The sequence below is a fragment of the Capsicum annuum genome, chromosome 5, assembly GCF_002878395.1.
Source record: "Capsicum annuum cultivar UCD-10X-F1 chromosome 5, UCD10Xv1.1, whole genome shotgun sequence".
Lineage (NCBI taxonomy): Eukaryota > Viridiplantae > Streptophyta > Magnoliopsida > Solanales > Solanaceae > Capsicum > Capsicum annuum.
Window position 1 is genome coordinate 64102091 of NC_061115.1, and position 8359 is coordinate 64110449.

The window sequence follows — 8359 nt, forward strand, 5'->3', positions numbered from 1 at the left end:
AGGGTATCTTGAACTTCATGACTAATTTTTAGTTTTCTCTCAAATTTTTTGGTTGTAACATGGCAATTCCTTTTTGGGGAGATTATTATATTTCTCTTGGGATTTCTACTGTGATTGTGAAGGAGAAACAACTATTGCTAATCATTACTCTGTAAGTTATCATCCATCAAATTATGAATGCAATTTGTACTGTTGCGTTTTACATCATGAGTAGCTAATTTCCTTAACCCGAATTGTGGGATCTATGGGTTTGGTCTTAAAATGTCACTAGTGGATCAAGATTTGTTAGCTTTTAGGGATTTATTGATAATTTTTCTATTCTACACGTTATCTATTGGTTGCAAATGATAGATTATGCCGAACTAGTGATTTTCTTGAAATAAGAAATCAAATCTAGTAGGAAGTGAATTAACCATAGGGACTTGGAAACATTAAACTTCCATTTAATAATTAACCTTGTAACAAGGTTAATTAACGTAATAGAATCTGGTTCATAAATATGAATTCCCTAAGTTCAAAAGGATTAGGTAATTGAATGCCTAAATAGGTTGAGAGACATTTAGGCATTGCTCCGATATAGATGGACTATTATTCCTATCTGTAACAAGAATCTTGAATCTCTACTATTTTATGACAAGCACCAACACCCATAATGAAAACAATTGTGGTTTCTTCCATAATATTGACTTGAAATATTTAAATACTGGTTTACAAGTGATAAACTTGAAGCGAGAAATAACTACCGGTTTAATCTCGAAAAACCCCCATTTACCAGAAACTACTAACTATTAGTTGACTGAATCATGAATAACTTAATTTAACACCATATTCCCTGTGGGATTCAACCCCAACCTAGTTGGGTTATGTATTTGGCAATGATCGCTTACTCTCTCGTAAGAGAGGTGTATTTTTGCCGTATCAAATTTTAGCACCGTTGTCGGGGAATATGGTTGCCAATTAAGTTTATGTGTTCTAATTGACTGTCAGTTCGGTTTCCTAATTTTACGTTTATTTGTTGTTTTTATTCTCTGCAGGTTAGTTAGCATGTATGCCAAGTACACAGAGTTCAATTGAACCATTATTACCAATACATTCAGAACCTCAGTTGATCGATAGAATGGCAGACCCATAACAAGCAGGAAGACTATCCGCCTTGGCTAGGGCTCAAGTAAATCAACAGAATGTAGTTAACCTAAGTCAGGTACCAAACCCAGTTGAAGAGAACTTGGGTGATGAAGAATTTCTTAATCCTGCCAACCCAAGGTGCGCTAAGAATGTAGCCGCACCGGTGAACTAAAATGTGAATAGAAATGATCCATTCCAAGTAAGACTGGATCGCCAAACTATGTAATATGATCAAAATGATGAGGATGATGGAATAGATAGAACTAGTGCTACTGGAGCTATAATTCCTCTACCTTTAGCACCAGGAGTAAAGTTTAATATTACCAGTATAATGATTCAACTCCTCCATCTGAAGGGGTTGTTCGGTGGACTCCTGGGAGATGATCCCAAAATGCATTTAATGAACTTTATAACTATTTTCAAGTCCTTTGATAACTCGGGAGTGGAACAGAATGCTATCTGCCTATTTTTATTTCTATTGTCTCTTTCTGCGGAGGCAACATTATGGCTTAATGAGATGACGCCTGATTGTATAACCAACTGGAGGAAATTGAAAGAGGATTTCCTAGAAAGGTTCTTTTTGCCTTCCAGGAGGGTACAGTTGAGGGATGAGATCAGTAACCTTAGACAACTCTCAGCCAAAGATCTTTATGAGGTATGTGAGAGGTTCAAAAAGAAGTTAATGTAGTGCCCAAACCATAATATGATAGATATTCACGTGATGAACACTTTATCGGGCTTTGAACTCTATTGCAAAGCCAGTTGTTAAAAATGCTGTAGGAGGATCATTTGTGGATCTCACTTTTCAAGAGGCCTCTGAGATGCTGGATTGGATAACCAAACAGAGTAGATCTTGGAATACTAGGGATTCTGTGGTAGCAATCCCTACTATTTCTGTTGGCATGACTGCAGAACAATGTAAGAAAGAGAAAGAACACAATCAAGACATGGCGTACTTAAAAACGTAGATGGATTTGCTAACAAACCACTTATTATCTGCAAAGACTGAAAAGGTAAATCGGTTACATCCCAAGGTAGAGAAGACACTGATTCAGAAGAAGAGGCAAACTATTTGAATAACCAGGGGTTTTTTGAGAAAATAGCAAAGAAAATCAAGGTCGAACTTATTATGACATGGATGGATATAAGGATTGGGATCAAGGAATCTAGAAGAGAAAGAATGATAGAAGTGGGTTGTATGTACCTCCCAGAAGTAGAGATAATACTGCAACTAGCTCTGGCAAGATATCCATGGAGGACATGATGGAGAAATTATTAAAGAGAGTTGAGGTTACCAACTGTGGGGTGACTACCATGAAGATTGATTTATCCTCTATGAGTCAATTGTTAATAACGTACTCCATTTTAATCAAACAATTAGAATAGAAAACAAGCCAATTTTCTACAGCAGTGAATCATAGGAAGAGTGGAACACTGCCAATTGATATAATTTAAAACTTTCAGAATGATGGTTTGTGCATGGCCATTACTACATGGAGTGGTAAGGTTTTATCGGGCCCTTCTATGGGAAAAACTATGAATAATGAGGTGATCAAAGAAGATGTTGAGATTGAAGAAAGTAATCAGTAGAGTCTGAGAAATGGGATGGCATTGATATCCCTTCTGATCACCAGCAGGTTGATGAGTTGAAAAAAGAAAAAGAGAAGAAAAAGGAAGTAATGGTTAATACTCTCCCAAAACCACCACCTCCAGTTCCTTAAAGATTTAAAAAGAAGGCCAATGATACAAAATTTAGTAAATTCATGAAAATGTTGAAGAAGATGATAGTGAATGTGCCTTTGATAGAGGCACTTAAACAAATGCCAGAATATGCCAAATTTATGAAGGATCTTATGAAGAAGAAAAGAGCGGTGATCTATGAACCAGCTGACAATCTCCCTTATTGTAGAGCTATTTCTACAAGGTCCTTGATATAAAAGAAAGCAGATCCAGGACCATTCACTATTCCTTGAATGATTGGGTATCTAGAATTTGCTAAGGCCTTATGTGATCTGAGAGCGAGCATCAATTAGATGCCGCTAGCTGTTTATCAAAAGTTGGGCTTAGGAGACCCCATACCCACTAATATACAACTTGTGATGGCGAATAGGTCAGTAAAATGACCTGTTGGTATTTTGTTTGATGTCTTGGTGAAGATGGCCTGATTCATATTTCCTGCAGATTTTATCATTTTGGATTGCGAGGTGGACTTCAAAGTGCCAATAATATTGGGTCGACCTTTCCTCGTAACTAGTAGTGTGTTTATTAATCTGCGATCTAATAAGCTCTTATTTAGGCTGAACAATGAAGTGGTTCAATTTAATGTATGCCAATCAATGAAGAAACATAAATAAATAAGTGTGTTCTCAATTTTTAATGAATATTATGAGGATGAGTAGGAGGTGCCAATAGAGGATAAATTTGTTGTAGAGCCTCTAGCTACAATGCTGATGAATTTTGATCGTGAAGGTTTTGAGGAGTATGAAGACACTGTTTGCGCTTTGATAGGAATGCTTTCATACTCTTTTGTTCCTAAAAATCTAGATCTTGATCTTTCTAATCGACCAAAACCACCGGCTAAGCCATCAATTAAAGAGCCACCGGTGTTGGAATTGAAAGAACTTCCAGGGCATCTAAGATATGTATTTCTGGGAAATGAAAACATGCTAATCGTGATTATTTTAGATGATTTGGGTGAGCAGTAGGTGGAAGCACTTATTTCGATGCTCTAAAGATACAAAATAGCAATAGATGGACTATTGTTGATATTATTGGCATTCCCCCTAGTGTCTGCACTCATAAGATACAACTTGAGGAAAATTGTACTCCAACCATCGAGCATCAGCACTGACTTAAGCCACCAATGCAAGGGGTAGTTAAGAAGTAGATTATTATGTGGTTGGATGTAGGAGTGGTTTATCCTATTTCTGACATTAAATAGGTGAGCTCAGTTCAATATGTGCCCAAGAAAGGGGGTATGATTGTTGTTGCAAATGAAATAAATGAGTTAATTCCACTAAGGCCTGTAACGGGATGGAGAGTTTGCATGGAATACCATAAACTAAACTCATAGACATTGAAAGACCACTTCCCGATGCCATTTATAGATCAAATGCTTGATCGATTTACAGGCAGGGGGTGGTATTACTTTTTTTATGGTTATTCTGGGTATAATCAAATCTATATTGCTCCTGAATATAAGGAGAAGAAAACATTCACATACCTGTATGGTACTTTTGCATTCAAGCAAATGTCGTTTGGGTTATTTAATACTCTTGTCACTTTCCATCGGTGTATGATGTGTTTACTCAGATACGATTGAGGACACCTTGGAGGTGTTCATAGATAATTTTTCTGTGGTAGGATATTCGTTTGAGCTGTTTTTGGCAAACTTGAGTAGGGCCTTACAACGATGTGTGGAATTCAATTTGGTGCTTAATTAGGAGAAATGACACTTTATGGTGAAAAAGGACATTATTCTTGGGCACAAAATTTCAACAAAAGGGATAGAGGTGGATCAAGCGAAGGTAGAAGTTATTGAATAGCTACCACCTCCCATTTTAGTAAAGGGAGTGCGTATTTTTCTGACACATCTGTCTTTTACCAGAGGTTTATAATTGACTTCTCAAAGGTTACAAATCTGCTTTATAAAATTTTGGAGAATGAATCTAAGTTCTCCTTTGATGATGATTTCTTGAAGGTATTTGAATTCTATAAAAAGAAGCTGGTTGAGGCCCCTATCAGTGTTGCACCGGATTGGTCAAAACTATTTTAGATCATGTGTGATGCAAGCGGTGTTACCCTTGGAGCTGTGTTAGGACAAAAGAAGGAAAAATTGTTTCATCTGATCTACTACACCAGCAAAGCACTGAATGAAGCTCAAAAAAACTACACTGTCACCAAACAGGAACTCCTTGTTGTAGTTTATGCTTCTAAGAAATTCAAGGAATATCTTCTAGGGATCAAATTAGTGGTCCACACTAACCGCACAACCTTAAGGTATTTGATGGATAAGAAGGATGTAAAACCAAGGTTGATTAGATGGGTGTTGCTGCTACAAGAATTTGACTTTGAAGTCAAAGATAGGAAAGGTTGTGAAAACCAAGTTGCAGATCATCTATCTAAGATAGAAGGTGAAAAATTAGCCCGAGATAAACTTGAGTTAAATGATGCATTTCCTGATGAGGAGATCTTGGCTGCTGCTATGGATAAAATGCCTTGGTCCACTGATTTTGCAAATGATGTAGTGAGCGAATTGATCTCAAAGAATCTTTCCTTTGGCCGATAATGAAGGGAAGAGATTCATCACATTCCTCAAGAGAAATATTTTCTCTCGATTTGGGGTGCCACGCGCCATTATAAGTGATGGTGGGCCCTACCTCTGCAACAAACTATTTCGAGCTTCCTCAGCAAAGTACGGTGTCAAGCAACACAAGGTGGAAACTCTATACCTCCCACAGACTAGTGGGCAAGTGGAGGTTTCAAATCAAGATATCAATGCCATCCTTGTTAAAACTATGAACGCTAGCAGGCAATACTGGTCTAGGAAGTTGGATGATGCACTTCGGGCATATAGAAAAGCTTTCAAGATGCCTATCGGCATGTTACCATACCAACTGTTTTATGGTAAGGCATGCCATCTTCCAATTAAACTAGAGCATAAGGTATTTTGGGTACTCAAATGAATCAATTTGAATTGGAATAAGGCAGCGGAGTTGAGAATGGGGCAACTGAATGAGATGGATGAATTCTATCTCAATGCATGTGAATGAGCAGATCTCTACAAAGAAAATATAAAAAAGTACCATGATTGAAAGATTGCACAGGGAGACTTTCAAAAAGGTGACTTGGTACTTCTCTTCAACTCCATAATGAAGTTATTCCTAGGTAAGTTGAAATCAAAGTGGTTCAAACTATTCAAAGTGAGTCAACTCTACTCATCTGGGGTAATCGATCTCGAGGATGAAGATGGGAGTGTCTTTAAGGTAAATAGGCAGTAAGTGAGGCTATAGATTGGTCCAATAGACTCAATAAAGTGTATATCCACCATATATCTGGATGAAGTCTGAGTTATCGAGATAACTAAGTCATACTGCAATACTAAATTAGGTGCTATGGGAGGCAACCCAAAGTTTTTTTTTTTAATGCAAGTTACTTTCATTTATTTAGTTTATTTCTATTTTAAAGATAGTGATTGTAATGTACTGATAAGGTGTGCAGAGATCTAAATGAAATTGATGTAGGCGGCCAAGCAATCCCGTTGAGATGTGTGACAAAGTATCATAATTATGATAAGCCGTCAGATTTTGTCATCAAACAAGCAAAAGATGAGGTACGTTCTGGATAAGGTTGAAGATATCTATGACGAGCTATCTTAATTATGATAAGCCATCAGATTTTTTCAACAAAGGAGCCAATGATAAGGTACATTCTTGATGAGGCTGACGACATCTGCGATAGGATATCACACTTGTGATAAACCATCAGAATTTGTTGTCAGAAAACTTGTAATTAAGCAACAATCTGCCTTGGTTCATTTAATACTCGCCCCAATTAATAAATTCCGACCCGGCCCACAAGGCAGTCTTCTCACCTTCCCACTTTTCTTTTCTTTTTCTTTTCTTTAGTTTATTTTCTTTCCATTTTAATTTATTCTCTTGCCTATTTTCATTATTGCCTAGTAAAACAAGAAAATTTCATTCTTTCTTGACCGTTGGTTTGGATTTCAAAATCAAGCACTCCCTTGTCCTTTTGTCTTCTCTATCTCATTCTAGAAGCAAAGTCAAAATTCTCTAAGTTTCTAAGACACCTAATAGGTATGCTCAAAGCTCATCTCTTCTTTTCTTTGGTAAGTAGTAGGAATGATTTAAACCTTGGTTTTCAAGGGTGTTGAGTCAAAGAGTAGCAAAGCATTGTGTGAAAACTAAAATTAGGGTTTATAGTCCTGCATTGAGCATAAAAATCTGACAGCTCAGCCCAATAATGTACCTCCATGGGTGTTGAGAAAGAATTGGGATGATGATCATGTTAAAATTAAACTGGGTATTGTGTTCTGAACTGACGACATGGTTGATAAGTTATCATAAATATGACGGCCTATCAGATCATGTCATCAAAATTATAAAAAAAGGAGCATGTTCTATTTAAGGCTGACAACATAAATGATAAGATATCACAAATATGACGGCTTATCAGACTATGTCATCACAACTTTCTTCAAAGGCACTGATAAATCCCTTTCAAGAGATTTTAAAACTGATCGGCATTTTTGTGTTCTTTAACCCTGGGTATTGAGTATTTGTTTTCTCTTCTTACAGTGTTCATTATGGCATCAAAAAGAAAATCAACTAAAGCAGCAAAAAGGATTTCTCTAGGAAGCGTACCTCGAAGCGCTTTGATAAGTATGACTATGAAGAAGAGGAGCCACAACTCAAAAGGTACAAAAAGATGAAGAGTCCAAAGGTAGCTTCACCTTATCCATAATCTAAGGAAGAGGTAGTTGAACAAAGTAAGACTGAAAAGCTATCATCATCAGCACATACACCCTTTGAGCAGACAGCTTCTGAGCAACCAAATTCCACTTCTGAACATACATTAACTGAACAGCCTAATATTGAAGAAACTTCATCAGATAAGCCTTCTTTTGAGTAGCAACCGACCAGTGAAGATTCTTCGATATGGGGAAATCTGATCAAATGCAAGAACCTCAGTGTCCGAGAAAGTGCAAGATGGGAAATTCCCAAGCCAAATAATATGTTCTACAATGGCTTCTCAAAACTCAAAGAAGATCTGTTAAAAGGCCAATTTTTGAAGAAATGAGAATCATTACTACCGACTTGAGTAGATATCCTTCATTAGAGAAGACATTCCGAGTTTACGACTTGGCATAGACCACAAAAGGAGGTAATTTTCTCTACCCTTCACTAGTTCACAAATTATACGCAAACTACCAGGCTATCTTGAAAAACATGTGCAAGCTAAAGGAAAAAGTGGAAGATAAGCCCTTATTGGAGAAAGTTTTGGTGAGAGGCGTAATGGTAGATCTCTCAGTAAGAACCATCAATAGATTCCATCATGGTCCTGACTTAACTCCCCAGATTACTTCACTAACATTTTACTCTCGGTTAAAGGATCATGAAAAACAACGTCCTTGGTTAGCTAACATCATAGCTGAAGGAAAATTGGAATGGTTGATCGACCCAAATGAAAAAATAGTCAATTCCTCCCTTACTTA